Source organism: Sturnus vulgaris, chromosome 4 (genome assembly GCF_052056855.1).
Source record: "Sturnus vulgaris isolate bStuVul1 chromosome 4, bStuVul1.hap1, whole genome shotgun sequence".
Taxonomy (NCBI): domain Eukaryota; kingdom Metazoa; phylum Chordata; class Aves; order Passeriformes; family Sturnidae; genus Sturnus; species Sturnus vulgaris.
The window spans coordinates 37882744-37899450 of NC_142246.1; positions in this window are offsets into that span (position 1 = coordinate 37882744).

Consider the following 16707-nt stretch of genomic DNA (forward strand, 5'->3'; position numbering starts at 1 on the left):
ATGAGGAGAATGGATCTCTTTCTTGCTTAAAATGCTGTGAATTTATTCCTTTAGGGTGAATGGCTGTATTTTATAACTCAGTTTTAGAGATAATAAATAATTTTAGGCCACTGAAGTGACAGGACAGTACATCTGTGTGAAAAGTGAATCATCTGGGGAATAAAAATGAGCAAGATCACTCTGAATTAAGTGCATGAGCCCACAGCCTGAGTTATTGGTTTGATATTCAGATGTTAAAGTGCAAGAGCTTGCTCTGTGCTAGTCCTATGCCCAGAGCTGCTAGAGAATGTGATCTCACAGTTTGAAGCTGCTTGGATCTGGCCCTGAAGTAGAGATGATAAAAACTCTTGTATCCTGTTTTCACTTTCTGGGCTGTCAGCTGTGTTTTCCAGAGCCAGAGACCCAGAAGTTGAAGGATCTAAGTGGCATGAGCATCCTGGTGACAAGGACAGGAGGACCTCGGCAGTGAGCCCACACAGAGATCCTGCTGGCTGTGGGATCACCCACCCCAGCTTGAATGGGCAAGGAAAGCCTGCACATACCTGGCAATTGTATCAGTGTCTGAAAGCTGCCAGTAAAATTGGTATTCTGTTGTTACAGCTAATGGTGGTAGCTAGACAGACAGACAGACAGATAGATAGATATTTGATTGAATAGAGGGTATTTGATTGAATAGACATTAGAAGTTCCCAGAGGTGATTGTTTTGTTTTGGTGAGGGGTAGGGCTTTTAAATATATAGATTCATTCAAATTAGTAACGTTTAAATTTAAACTTTTTAATTTGAACAGCTCTTTGGAGTGTCACTTTTTACAGTGACCCAAATAATAATTCAAGAGAGTCCCACTATGTCTTGCAAAGTCTGGAGAGGTCACAAAGGGAGAAGAACTTCAGTTTATTGATTTTGGGTCCTAAACACATTCAGTAACTATTATGTGTAGTTAACAGATCCACAGGACTCATGCTGATTAATTTCCTTATCTGAAGGATGTGCTTTTCATACTGTAAATGATATCTAATACTCCCTGAAGGTCTCTATAGTTTATAGATTTTATAAGAAAATGTGGAAAATGAATGCATTATTTTCTTGCCTCTTTATGATGCTGTGATTCTGTTATTCATAGAATGCTCTATTTCAATACACTTTATGCTTTACTAGCATTTTAACATTTCAATGTGAAAGAAAAAGAAAATGAATCTTTTATCATTCATATTGAAAAAAGAGCTTCAGCTTTAATCCACCCAGAGTCAGTAACTGCTATTTGATCTAAAAGGATGGTGCTCATAAACTATAGAAAGGCAAGGGCTAAGACATCCTTTATGGTGTAAATGTTATAGTGCATCTCATATTTATCGAAGGCACCATAATTATGCAGAGCCATTACAGTGGATATTCATGGCACTGTATCAAGCAGTATCTGAATTTTTTATTAACTCCATGAGCCTGAATGAAGTACCTATATCTTTTCATTGCACTCCACTTTTCCTCCTATTTAAATCAACTTCCTGTGAAAGACTGTATTGTTGCATAAATATACACGGCTGCAGCAAAGGAATTAAGGAGACTGTATAATAAGTGTGGAGAATCTGTAAGGTCTAGTTGAGTTATGGTTAAAGTGAACCTGTTGCTTTTTTAGAATTTTTTTTGTAGCATTTTCTGTACCATCTTATGTTTACAAGTTTGATTCATAACTGAGCAATGTTCTAGTGCTGTGGGACTAGCTCCTTATTAGGAAAGTAAAAATTAATGATCACTGCTTATTCAAAATGCTTTTCCAGTGGTGCTTTTCCTACTGATTATGAGCATGAAGGTGTTACAAAGCTGACCACACAGAGCAAGTACAGATTCCTCATAGGTTTAGGAATCACCAAGTTTTGTGATGCTGTTTATCATTCAGAAAAACTGAATTAATAACTGTAACTAACATTGAGATAATGACATCAGTATCGGAGAAGAACTTCTTACAAGGCCATGCAGTGACAGGACAAGTGGTAAACTGGAAAACTGAAAGGGGGTAGATATTTAGATCAGATATCAGGGAGAAATTCTTTACTATGTAGGTAATGAGGCATTGAAACAGATTGCCCAGAGAAGTTATGGTTCCCTCATTCTTGGAAGTGTTTAAGGCCAGGTTGGATGGGGCTTTGATCAACCTGGTCTGCTAGAAGGGATCCTAGCCCATGGGAGTGGGGCAGCAACTAGAGGATATTTAAGATCCCTCCCAACCAAAACCATTCTACGATTCCATGACATTTTTCTGGAAACCTTATTCTCATGTAGGGGCCTGGGGAACTCTGTCAAAGGAAAGCAAATGAAGAAGCAAATGCATGCTTTTAAAGGCAGTTTCTTTACTGAAATAGCTGTTCAATACCCTAAACCCTCCAGAAACCTGGTCCAGCAAGGAAAGGCCACAAGTAAGAGCTCTGCCTCCTGCACCTGACCTTGTATTGGCAACTTTGCTTAAGTGTTTAATCTCAAGGAAAACCAAGACTACATTCAAAAAGTCAGTTTACCAAACCATGCATCTTATCTGATTGCCTGATTCTATAGAAACTCTTTCTGATATACATTTTCTGCATACAAGAAAAATAACAATTAAACCAAAATATAGAACAAAGATGTATTAGATATAAATCCATCTTTACACAGCACCCAACTCTGTGCACAAGCATCAAGATTTTCTTATTTCAAAACAAAAAATGGGTAATAACTGAGAGAAAATTGTGGAAATTTCCCTTGCTGATTAAGTATTCTATAATTGTCTGGTATGTGAGGAAGGCAGGAAGTCCAGGAAGGAAGGAAGGAAGGAAGGAAGGAAGACATTAAACCTTTATTCCCCCACTACTCAGGGAAAAAAATGCATCCAAATAATTTCAAAGAATGATAAATTTACTCGTAAAATGCACTGTAATACTTCGTAGTTTGCAATGTAAAGGATTCCAAACAAGTATAGTGTAAAATTACATATATCCCCTGAATTTATTCCTAATTATTGACATTATGTTTGGGACTCAGAAATCACTACCTCACTGCTCCTGTCCACACTTTGACAAATGTCCAGCTGATTTGAATCAACTAAGTTCTCATAGCTCAAAAGATTAAGGCATACAAGAGCAGGAAAACTGACTATTTACTCAGTACAGTGTAGAATCAGGCTTTTATGCAAGGAGTTAGATGGAACATTTGTGAATGTTCATCTAGAAATGGCTTTTCTCCAAAGAGGCATCATTGGTTACGTTTTGGAAAAGCTAATCCAACTAGTGAATGTTAAACTGGAAAACAAAGAGAAGTTGTTATACCGCTGTGTATCTAAACTATCAGGTTTTCTATTACCTGTTTGATCATAGTGTTCATTTTTTCCGTGGTTATATAAATGATGAATGTAAAGAGGGCGAACTCCTTTGCTGTAGCTCAGGCGGTGTTTTGTTCCCCTAGGCCTGCTGTCAAAGCCCTGCTGGGAATCGCAGGCTGGGCGTGTTACGACCATTGGCTCGCCTCAGAGGAAGGCTGCTGTGTTGTCGGTGGCACAGCCAGGAACCAGGGATTTCTCTGCAGAGCCCCAGCGCAGGAGCGGCTGGAAGGAGCCAGCAGCGCCCGGGCCGGGCCCGGTCCGTGTGCCCGGCCCTGCGGTGTGCCCGGCCCTGCCCCGCGGTGTGCCCGGCCCCGCGGTGTGCCCGGCCTTCCCCCGCGGTGTGCCCGGCCCCGCGGTGTGCCCGGCCCCGCGGTGTGCCCGGCCCCGCGGTGTGCCCGGCCCTGCCCCGCGGTGTGCCCGGCCCTGCCCGGCGGTGTGCCCGGCCCTGCCCTGCGGTGTGCCCGGCCCCGCGGTGTGCCCGGCCCCGCGGTGTGCCCGGCCCTGCCCTGCGGTGTGCCCGGCCCCGCGGTGTGCCCGGCCCCGCGGTGTGCCCGGCCTTCCCCCGCGGTGTGCCCGGCCCCGCGGTGTGCCCGGCCCCGCGGTGTGCCCTGCCCTGCGGTGTGCCCGGCCCTGCCCGGCGGTGTGCCCGGCCCTGCCCCGCGGTGTGCCCGGCCCCGCACACACGGGCACCGCACGGGCACGGCGCGGAGCCAGCGAGGAGGAGAAGGAGGAGTAGGAGGAGGCAGCCGCAGCTGTCTCCAGAACCAGGAATGAGCGTGGCTCTGGGCAGCACAGGGCTGCGGAGAGGCCGCTTAATGAAGCGTGACAGCTGCGGGAGGAACGAAATCGCAGCTCTCGGCAGGCAGGCCATTTAAAAATGGTAATACAGGCAGCCCTCATCTCATCCCAGCGCTGACACTCCTCAGCATCTGCCTGTGCCTCTCATTCTGCGCACATTGTCAGGTGGATATCAAAACAAGCACAGCAGGCCAATAAATGCGCAAATCTGAGCAAATATTCTCTCTCCTGCAGGAGCTGTAGACAAGAATGACCGACAGGAACTCACTGCTTCTGATGAGCTTGGTTTTTTCTGGCTAAACTCTGTAGGTTATTCCTTGTCATGCCCTGTATTTCAGATTGCTTATATAGGTCTCTGGTAAACTCCCAGAGTCATATTGATGTGTAAGAATATAATCTGAACTTACTGTGTTGCATCAGATTGCTGTCTGAAGAAAATTCAGGGATAAGCTTTTTGTGGTATAATGGTGGAATTGTATTGACTAAGATTTAATGGAACAGCTATTAATAAACCAGAGATCTTGAAAATAGGTGAAGTCTATTAGGTCTTCATGGAACTGTTATTAAGAGAAATGGTGGCCTGACCATAGTCTGTTGCACAGACACTATTTTATCTGAAATAAGGCCTGATAAATTCCTCCCTTGTAAGTATAAAAATTACATCTATGTTATTTAGAGAGGCAACTTCTTTTTCTCAATCTGGAGACCCAGCTGAGAGTGTCAGCATTCTACAAATCACATAGATTACCTCCATCTTCACAGAGAGCTTTACTTACTTCATTAAGATTTGGAGCAGGCTCATTACTATCCTAGTTGTTATTTAGAAATGGAAAATACTAGTAGTTGTCTACAAAATAAGGTATATGAGAAAAAAAAAGTTATTGTTAATAATACACATTGAGATTATTGTCCTAAGAAATTCAGTGTTGCATATTAAAAAGTTCTTTTTGTCTCTGATTTCTTCTGCTTGTATGACTCCTCTTTTGTGTGTGGATCTGTCCCTGCTTACCTTAGGTTTCTTTATATTATCATTAACTTACCTTTATTTATCGTTAAGTCTTCCTCCTTCAACACTTGCTTCTCTTCTCCTGTCCCTCAGACTGTCTCTATTGAAGCAAGTGAAAATCATATGTGGTGCTTAGTGTCCAGAGCACAAGTCATGTGAGGAGTGGCTCTGGTAACTGGGGCTGTTTAGCCTGGAGAAAAGCTGTCTCAGAAGTGACCTTATCACTCTCTACAACTGCCTGAAATGTGGTTGTAGTTGAAGTGGTTGTTGGTTTCTTTTCCTAGGTAACAAGTGATAGGATAATGGGAAATATCCTTAAATTGCACCAGAGAAGGTTGAGATTGGATATTAGAAATAATTTCTTCACTGAAACTTTTTCAAAGCATTGGAACAGGCTGCCCAGAGAAGTGGTCGAGTCACCATCTCTTGAGGTATTTAAATGGCGTTTAGCAGCATGGTTTAATGTTGGACTTGGTGGCCCTGGGTTAATGGCTGGACTTGTTGATCTTAAAAGGTCTTTTCCAATGTAAATGATTCTGTGATTCTATGACATTTATACTTGGATTTTTTGAGGCAAAATCCTACCTATAATTATTGACATACAGATATTAATTGTGTTGCTGCTGGAATGTAGGCTACATGTATTCTGTTTTAGTATGTGGACGTATGTGCTTTTGGTATCCTCTTGCAGTGAATAGAAGACCAGTGTCTCAATAAATTTGGACAGTCTTTAGACAGTTATGTAAATGTGTTGCTGTATTAAGCTAAGCTCATGAGCCTTAGTGCTAGGCTTAGCCAGCTTGCAGTTAGAGGAGACTTCTCCAATTCTGTGATATATCCTGCTGGATTGCAGTTTTGATTAGTGGATAGAAATTATGCTTGAGAGTTAGATGGTAGTACTAATAATTTGTGCAGCACTTTTTTTGCATCTTTGAATAGATCTCAGGTAAGAAAACTTGTTTTATTTAATTCTAGCTAAAAGAAAAAAATTCAAAAACTCTTCTCCCATACCCAAGTCTTTCATTCCTCCCATAGAGCTTTTAATTGGGAGAAAAGAATAACTTTGCTTTTTCTTTGTTTGCAGAAAGCAGCAGTAAGAGAATCATACTATTTCAGGCTGATATGACTGGGTATGAACTAGCCTTTTAAACTAATTATATTTACACATTTAGTTTATGCAATGATTTTTCCAGCTTATATTTTGGAGGAAGAAAATGAGTAAATTATATTAAAGTAATTTCCGTTTTGAAGAAATGTCCCTTCATTCAAGAAGCAAATGTCTCTCCCTTCATTTTGTAGAAGTTACATTCTTGTGAATGAAAATGAAACATCTTTCAAAAATCATACAGTAAGATTTTTCTCTACTCAGCATGCATTAACCCTGACTGCAGCAACCAATTGCAAAGAGGAAAGAACATTAATAGCTGTTTTGTTAATTGTGATATTGATAAGGATTTTAAGCTTCACTTTCTCATTCTTCACAAGCTGTTCAAATTTCTAGTCTGAGGGCTGTTTAATTTGGATTGGTTCTTTGGTATGTTTTGAACCACTCTTAGAGCATTTCTAAAAAAAAGCTTGTATATGATTTCATCATCTCAAAATAATTTCATTATCTCTTACAATGTCCTAGACCTTTCCTCTCCTGTGGCTTGATGTACAAAGGAAGACTTCTGAAGTCTGTCAGACATTTTACATAATGTGCAAGCTCTTAAGCCTGTTCCTTGCGATAAATACGGCACTTGCAGATTGATGAAACATTTGGCTGTGGTATCACTTAGCTAAGAAGTTAAGGAAATTTGGGAGCTTGCAGCTTTTGCACATTTAAGGTACTTGAAGCTCAGTTATGATTTCTTATTCTTTTCAGATCTTTTTAGTTACATTATCAATTTGTCTTGTTATAGACAGTTTAGCAATAGCCTGCATGTTGTACACACAATGTAATTTTTTTCTGAAATGAAAATCACCAAATACTTATTGCAGATAATTTGCCTTCTAATATTTTACAGCAGCCCTATTCCAAAGTCACAGTGCATTCATCTAAAGAAACGTTTAATGGTACTGCATAACTCCTCGGCTGTGGTGTTCTACAATAGCTTTTTGATGCACTATTTATGGACTGTTAATTTTTTTCATTAGAGACTGTTATGCTTGTTAGTCACTTACCATAAAAGAAACACTTCAGGATTCAACAATGCATTGGGGTGATATTTTTAAAATGAACTCATGGACATCTTTCATTGCTTAAAGCAAAGTCTCAGGGTGTCATGTAAGGAGAGGCAGTGTAATTGGGCAATGCTTATCTTGGACTTATGAGGGCAGATCTAATTTATCATACAAATAAGTTTTCAACCTTTTTGTCCATCTCCTTCACTCTTTCTCAGCTCTGTGGATCTTTCCTCCCACCCTTCACACCTACTTATCCCATGCCTCCCAAACAAGGCACAGCACTTTTGTGGCTATTTCCCCTTGTCCTCTGTTCCTCAACTACTTATTCTGTTCTTCCCTCCCACTTCCAAAATTCAACCTTTCAAGAAGGTAAGTGTAATTTAGGTGTAATGAATTATGAATCCAATGCTTTCTGCTGATTCTACATTCTCTCCTGTCTTTATCCAGATAATGTAATATTTTGGACAGCCTCGATTGTAGAGTAAGTATTTGTTTTGAGAGGGGCCTGTTTTTTTAATGTATGCATTTCTGAACTGTTCTCAGTGGCAAGGTTTTAGTAGAATGTCTTTATTTTGGAAGATGGAGGTTAGTAAGATTAGAGCCATTTCTTGGCGCTCCTTAGCCTCAGTCTCACTCCAAATAAGTCATGCACAGGTAGGCTTTATTCCTGCAGTCAAGACATTCTGTTGTGCTTCAGGAATGAAGCTGTCAGCCTAAGTCCTTACATTTTAGACAAACACGTCAGAAGATACCTTTTACCTGCTCACTTCTTTCAAAGGAGAGGAAAATCAGTGTTAAGTCTAGAGCTTTGAAGCACATCATCAGCTGTGATGGTGCCAAGTGTTAAAATCTTATTAAGATCCCAAGCTAGTTCCCATTTCCAGTCTGACTTTTGACTTCAACATGGGTTGAAAGAGTTCCTTTAAAAATAAAGCAGCTTTTCAGCTGATGGGTGAGCTCTATGGCGAGCTGAAAAGATTACAGCAATATTTTAAAAGAAGTGTTTCCTCTCTGGCCTCAGAAGTTGTAATTAACCTGGATGAGGACTGAGCTATGTATTACGAAAGTGAAAAATATCTATGCTGTCTGCAGAAAAGGCAACTTATGTATTTTACAGATAGTGTTAGCATTTTAAAGTATAGACTTTTAAGACTTTAGTTTTAAGTGACAGTGGCATGATCTATAACTGCAATATACTGCTGTAAACCATCTTTACCATACTCTGTATTACCTCTTTGGCTGTTTGTTCCTCAGTGGAACCTGAAAGAATAATACAGACAAATTTCGTTTCTTGTTATTTCACGCTTCTGTATCACAATAATATGTGTAGCTAACAGGTTAACAAGTATGCCCTGCTCACTTTCTTTCTATTGAAAAGATTTAACAGGTCACAGAAACCTTCTAAACCTTACAGTACTCTTCAGATCTTGCAGTAATAATAATGTTCATTTTCCCTTTTCATTTTTTTTTTCTCTATTGCTGTCCTACTTTGCTCTCACACTCAACCTTCTTTATAATTTCTGACAGGATGCTGCCTTCAATCCAATAATTACATTATGTGTGTTTGATTTTACATTATGGATTTAATGATGCATTAAAAAATAATCTTGGTAGGAATTAATCATTCTAACTTCAGTGGGGCTGAATAGCCAAACAAAAATATGTATGAAAGTTGAAAGTTCTATCTACAGAAAGAAATGTTGAAATTACAGGACTCCCAGTTTATACGGTGTCAAAAGTAGCTATAAAGGGCAGGTAAGTGTAAGCATAATGTAGAAAACTCAATAGGTTTTTGCCTCTGGTTTTGTTAAAAATACTCATATGAAAATGTATTTTGTATACTATTTTAAAGATGAGGAAGTTAGAAGGTATCTACACTTCTGTAAAATTCTAAAGAACAATGAAGTGTTTGAGGTCCTGTGGCAGGGTGAATTTCTCCTGTCACTTAGATTCTCAGTCTTAACAGAAATCAGGATACAATCCAAAGTGCAAGAAGCACGGATTGTACTTTGAAATCTTGATTATTCATCCTTCTGCTTTTGGAATTAGCTTTCTGGAATCCCAAACGATATTCATAAATTGTACATACATGTTATGCCAGAATACATATTCCTTCATCACTTGCATGTCTCAGGAGTATGAGTTTGCTATTAGTACTAGGCAGGTAACTCTCTATGACACATACAGTAGAATTTTTTAAAAAAACAATTAGTATTCCAGAAAACAGGGTTTACTCTGGCTTTTACTTATTCATGTTAATGCAGATGAGCTGTGTTTTGTTTCTGGATCAGAGCGGTGGCAAAAAAATCTCAGAATAATCTATATTTGTGTCACTAGTCCAGGGATTTTTTGTCTTTTTTAATTTTTTTGTTTAAAATTTTAAAAGCTTCTGTTTTGTTTAAAGGTTAGAAGATTCTGTTTACATGTTTCAGTCATCCAGTCAGGGGTGAAAATCCATATGGCTTAAAGGAACCACTTCCACACCATAATCAAAAAGAATTAAATATCAAAACTGAGCAGTAAATGCAGAGAGCATAGCTAACTCTTTGAGTAAACTAGAAAGTGAATATTTGGATATAATGAATGCATTCAGAGTTATCATAGCAGACTTCCAATACTTAGGGAGGGCCCATGAGGAAGCTGGTGAAGGCCTTTTAACATGGGCATGTAGTGATAGGACAAGATAGAATGGCTGTAAACCAACAAGAGCGTGCTCAGACTAGATACGGGAAAGAATTTTTTTACTGTGAGCGTGGTGAGGCACTGGAACAGGTTGCCCAATGAAGCTGTGGGTGTCCCATCCCTGGAAATGTTCACAGCCAGGTTGGATGGGACTCTGAGCAACCTGTTCTAGTGGGAGGTGTCCCTGCAGCGGGGCTGAAATGAGATTATCGTTAAGGTCCCTTCCAGCCCAACCCATTCTACAAGTCTATGATTCTATGATCATAAATACCAAAGAAGTAATGGATATTGTAGGTTTTTTACATAACAATTTCCATAGACTCAGCCATTACTTTGCCCACCACATCAAATTCTGTATTCACTGAAAGCAAACCCTAAATAATAAGCTTGCCCTTTGAATTTTGCATGGGTACCAAATGATTTTAAAAGACTTTTCTGATATTGCTATGCAGCATCATCTTTGTCCCTGTTAATGAGTTTTCTACAGTTGATATTTTTTTCTTTAAGTAAATCTAAATGTCACTGGTGTGTCACAGGCCACATAACTTTAAGGGTCAAGAGTTGAGGTTTAGGCTGCAGTGCAAGAGTCTTAGTGGCACATCCTCCCACAGTTCTGCTTTACTAAGTATCCAGTCATGCCAGGAGTGGCTTTCTTTCAGTGTGTAGGAATCATTACTGGGAAAAAACAAAGAATGTGAGGTTGTAGTGATTGTCAGGAAGGTGGTGGAAAGTGCATGGGCTGATCTCCTGTTGCTCAGGAGCTCAGGAAGGCGAGAAGAATCATAAGGTCCCTGTCAACCCCAAAATTATGTCTCAGCATATCAGGCATAATGGCTCTGTTTGGATAGCTCTTCTGACTGTCTGTGCTTCACCCCAGGGATGCTACTGACCTTTTTACTCCAGCCTTCTACCCTAACAAAGGGAGAAACTACTGCAGTAATTATTTTCAGAATAAAAAAAAAATCTCAAATATTTTTTATGGTCCTAAATTGATCTAAAGATTAGAAAATTCAGCCTCCATTGTCTTATTCTGAGTTCCTCTCTTATTGCATATGCAGGAAGACAGTAAAGGGATTAATTAATGTTAAATGGAAAGAGCGGAATTAATCTCAAAGTACATTACTTAGTTTTATTTCTCAGAATCAAAAATCCATTAGGAATAGATATTGGTAGATTCAGAGTTCAAAATGTGCATAACCTAAAAAAAATCTCCAATTTTTATGGCAGTGGCAATTAGCAAGGTATGAGATGTGACAACACACAATGGGAAGGCTGTGACATGTCATACATTGGGCATGATCAGCTGAAAGGAATGACTGATGCTTTTTCAAAAGTCTCAGCTGTTGTCTTTGAGGATTTCATCTTCCAAAGATGGGAGGGGGAAGTATTCCAGTACTCGAGGAGGGAAACACAGGAATGGAAGGGACAGCCAAGATCAGAAATTCTAGATCAAACCACTCAAGTTTAATATCTAAAAATAATTAGAGTATTTGCAAGCACCTGGATGCAAAGAAACCAGCATCAGGCAACATGGATTTGTCAAAAAACAGCTTATTTCCTTTTTGATAGATTTACAGGCCTTGTTGTGAAGTTGTACATTTTCAGTGTAGTAAGAGATGTCTGTCTCTTTTGACTTCATAAATAAGCTAGGGAAACATTCTACATTAAACTTTTAGAAGGTAAATGTAAAACATATTGATTGACTTTACTCAAAAGAATTGGTGTTTACTGTAAAAAAAGAATATATCCAATGCATTCTGGGAGGGTCATTTTTAGGCCCTTAAGAAAGACATAAATAATAGAATAAAGATTATACTTGCAAAAGTTGGAAACACATTAGAAGACAGGGTTTTAATTTGAAATATTATTGGAAAATCATAAAAAAAAATTGATGACACTGGATTATGTATTGTGGGTATGTGCAATCTCCCATTTAAGCAGTGGTAATCAACGACAGAAGTTCTTTTTGGAGAATAAGTGGCAAATTTTGTGGGGAAGGATATGAAGTGACTAAGTCAACAGCATTATTTTACTGTGATAAGCAATGAGCACAACTAAAGGAATGTCTGTGACAAAAAATTGTTTTCTTTTCTATCCAGCTGGGGGAGATAGAGATATCATTAAGAGTGGAGCCAGTTTGAGGCAACACACCACAGAGTGTGTGGGTAAGAGCAGAGAGAATAAACAGTGGGCAGACTGTCTAGAGTAATTTAACCAAGGGGGAAGGAAATAGAATGAGGAAAGACAAGATATGAGTTTTGAGCATGCAAAAGACAGTTACAAAACACAAGAAGCAACAGAATTATCTATGTGGCCTCTTGGGGGCCCTGTTTGCTCTATTTATGATGATTCTGGACAAAATCTCTGCAGGAGATGTTTGTTCTTTGCAGTTTTTTAGTACAAATAGAATTACATGAGTTTGGTTTTAATAGCATGTGCTTATGCTCACCTGTAACCCTTTCAGGGTTACTCTTCAAAAATTTGGATTTTAATTCTTGGATTGAGATCCAGTTTACAAAATACTACTTCTTTCATAAAAGAGAAAATGTAATTTCCAACAGATCTTATTTTCTAGCTTATGTTAAGGCAGTTTGATGGCTGCAGCAATTTAAACTATTTGCATACAATGTTGTTAGAGCTTGATGGTTTTTAAGGGGTTAAGATTGTGCATTAGTTGTCTGGAAAGTACATTATCTCTGATGAAAGAGTTGGTGATAGATAGCTGCTAATTGTTTGGATTAGAGAAGGCCATGAAGAATTTCAAGGGAGATAGAGGCAGCAAAATAAACAAGTGGTAGAGGATTTTAGGGTAGATTTTAAAGGAGTGGTAGGAATTAGGAACTCTACTAGGCTCAAGATTAAATGTAGGAATTTAGAAAAAAAATGTAAGAGTCAGTATGGGTAAAGGATTATGAGTTTTATTCCTTTGAGTTACAATGAAAAGGAAAGCTAGATATCATGATGTTTAAATAATGAAATAATATGGTATTACAGCCCCATGGGAATTGCTGGTACATTAATCTCAAACAGTTCTTACCCTCCCAGTGAAATTATGCACAAGGCCATCATAGTTTGGCAGTGAAATCCTGATGGGACTTGTTGAGACACTGTTCTGTTTTGGAACCAGGCTTTGAAGGGAGTAGAGAGAAAACAGGGAACACCATAGAATGAGTGAAACCATGTGTGGCTTGTAGCTGTGTAGCAAGAGCTCCATTCCCCTGATGTGAGAGCAAGGAGAATGACTGCAAGCTTGAAGGTAGAGAAGGACCTTTTATGATGTGTCAGCTACCTGTGGAGTTGATTGCCAGCTACAGTGGTCACATCCTGATCATGGAGCAGCTGATCACAGAGACTCAGCGTTCCTGATGAGACATGCCCTGAGGAATTTCTCTACATTACTTTCTGGTCTTTGTTTGGCACACATGGGATATGTGTGAACATCTCAGATTGCTGGATAAGTATATAACGTTCCAGCTGCAACCTCAAGTCAGTTAGTTCTTCTTTCTGCATTCTTTCTCTCCCACTTCCTGTTCTGCCATCTGTCTTTTAACTCATTTTTACTTCTGCTTAAAATTGCAGACTACCAATTAATCAATGATTTTTTAACTGCCTTTTAAATGAATTTATTTATTTATGCCCTTTGGTTATTTAAAAATGTGTTTAATTCTCCTGCTAGCCTGTGATGTTAGTATAAATCATATTATTGTCCCTTTAGACCACAACAAAGTGCAGATAGCATTCTAATCCTGCTACTCACTGCTGCTCTGATTACGTGCCCTTGCACATAGCTTTTCCAACACCGTTGTTTTCATAAGAATCTGGGATGTGAACATTTAGCCCTCTACCTTGTATGCAAATAAATTTTCCTCATCTGTGGATTGTCTGACTGAATTTGTTATTTTCTTAGGGATTTTACACTGAAAGTCTCTCTAGTTCAAAAGTGGAATACTGCATCATTTTCTTTAACTTTTGCTGCACTGCTTTTATTCCATACTCTTGGAAAGACCTGGATCATCCATAGTCAGACTCCAGGGAATCAAGGTAAAATTAGTAAAATCTAGTCTGTCAGGAAGGATCTTTATGAGTCAAACGCAGTGTGCCTTTTAACTCCTTTCGTATGAAACGCCTCATTTTCTGTCTAGCTTGGGCATAGTTTCTGTTTAGGATGCTCAGTGTAATGCCTTGGCTGAGAAAAGCATTCTCGTTGCGCAGTGGCTTAGATAAGGAGTTTGTTGGTGTGTTTAAATGACAAGCCTCCTGCTCTGCACTCGATGCAGCAGTGCTGAGTGAGCGGCACAGCGTTTTGTCACGGTGCAGGTACATGGCAAAGCCCCTCAAAGCAGGGCTGTTTCCCCCCCTCTGTGTTACCAAGAACTCTGAGCTGTGGTTTACCCTTGTTGAGGTAACTTTAACTGCCTGACACTGGCTGGTCCTTGGCTGCTATTGCCTGCCATGGTGATCTCAGGTTGGAAAGCTTAATTTTAGGCAACCAGTAAGTAGCAGTTGATCAAGGTGAAGAGGGAATGAGTAAAATTAAAACATAATGTTGTTTTAGCTCTTAAGTATTTCCTTTAACAGCTTAATGCTACTTGTTGTTACATAATAGGTACACTTAACTCCTATAGACCTAGGGCTATGTTTTCATGTTTCTGGCTGAAATAAAAATCTGATTTCAGCTTATTTTATGATCAGCTTTAGATAGATATTTCAGACAACAATTGTGGGAATATCCAGCAATGAAAGTATTTTAGTATACTTGTGTATCAGAGATTCAAATGAATCATGTAATATAAGACCAGTAGACATTTTTCTTCTTTCTGCTAAAATTCATTTAGTTCCCGTAGCCCTTATGTGCAAAAAAAAAAGGTAATCCAGTGCACTTCTAAGATTTCTGCTTTTGGATTTCTTCTTCTTTACTTTTGCAGATAATAGTAATTTTTTTTTCTTTTTTTTTTATTGTGGTCATCCATTGTCATAGAAGTTGCTAAAAATATTTTGAAGTGCATAGTTCATTTTAATCCTCTGTTAGCATTTCACTAAGAAACGGGATCATTTTTTCTACCAGTAAGTTAAGCTGCTTACTAGCATGGGTTCCCCAAAATCCTCAGATCTGAGGACCTCTGCCATTTTAACAAAACCTAAGTATTTGTATTCGGCTATATTTAAAGACTTGTAGTATAAGATGAACACTCTGACTGTATGCATAAAAAGCCATGTTTCCCTAAAGATATTGAGTAAATGTTTGTGTAAGTAATTGGATTTGCAATTTGTTTAGTTTGTATGTGCCTTTGGGTATCAAAGGAGAATTAACCCTGCTGGAAATGTTGCATGATGTGATGGTCTTAAGCTCTCATGAGACAGTCTAACAAAAAATTCAGAAGACTGTCAGACTTCTAAACATATTCTATTTTCCATCTTGGTGTGCAATGTTTTACTGAAATATTCTCTAGCACTTTTAAAACAATTTCTAACAAAAATTAAAAACTAAGCTTTATTAAAAAAAAAAAAAAAGATGTGTGCCAGTTTGGTTTGACAGCTGGACAGAAGTTAGTGCTGGATCTCATTTTATCTGAAGCATTTTGACCATCCATAAAACATAACTAAGTTTTACCCAATTTTTTCTTTAGAGCCAACTCTTAACACTATAATACAGTGCACCCCCATACATCCTCTCTATCTGTTGCCAACATGATTGTATATAAAGCCCCCCAGCATTAAATTTTGAATTCTTTGATTTTGTTAAAAACAGTGATAGAGTTACAAAGGAAAAAGTTTGTGAGAATACAATTCCTCTTCCCTTTAGAAAAGTGAGTTTAAAATAGAAGTTACATTATTTTCCACTTTTTTCTATTAGTAGATCTCCTGGGTACAGTTACCTTGGAAACATCATATTCTAAAAGAATAAGAATATATGGAACTTTTTTTGTACCCATTGATAATGTCTGGAAAAATGCTGCTGCTGATAGCAGTAGAAAAACATTCAGTTTAGCTGAATCCAGAGCCTGACCTCTAAGATAAAGTTTGAAAGAGAGTGAAATCTTGGTTTGGAATGTCTGAAGTTGAAAATACTTGATGCTTTCCAGCCTCTGTTTTTTAAGAACAACCGATGGCTTAGAGGAGAGGATTCTATTAATGATCTTGTCTTTATCAAGTGTGTTATCTAAAGTAGAGCACAGTTTGAATATAGTACATATATTAGACTATAATTACATCGTTACATTGTAAAGAAAGGTGATGCAATATTCAGTTCTAAGCTCAGTGCCTAATAATTATTTACAGATATCATGATTACAGCAAAACTGGAGTAAGCACTGCAAATTCAGCCTTTTGGAATTATTAAAATCATGGAAGCATTATTGCTATTAACTACTTTTCCTTTAAATTTCTGAGAGGTGTCATTGACACTTGCCTTATTTTGCAGGAACTCTGATGTGGAGAGTATTATATTATCGTGATCAAGTGAAGCTTTTCAAAGGCTTCCTAGAGTCTGCAGGATGGAATTTTCTCAAGCTCTCAAAGGTCACATGAATCTACATTGCTCTTCATATTTACTCAGGATCCAAACCTACACAGGATCCCCTGAAAATCATAGTCCTCGTCAACATTTTGACACTTTGAAAACTGTATGGTTATGAGAGCTACATGTAGGTTGTTTCTGTTGAAAGGGAGATTTGCCAGATGGGACTGGCCTAAATGCAAGATTG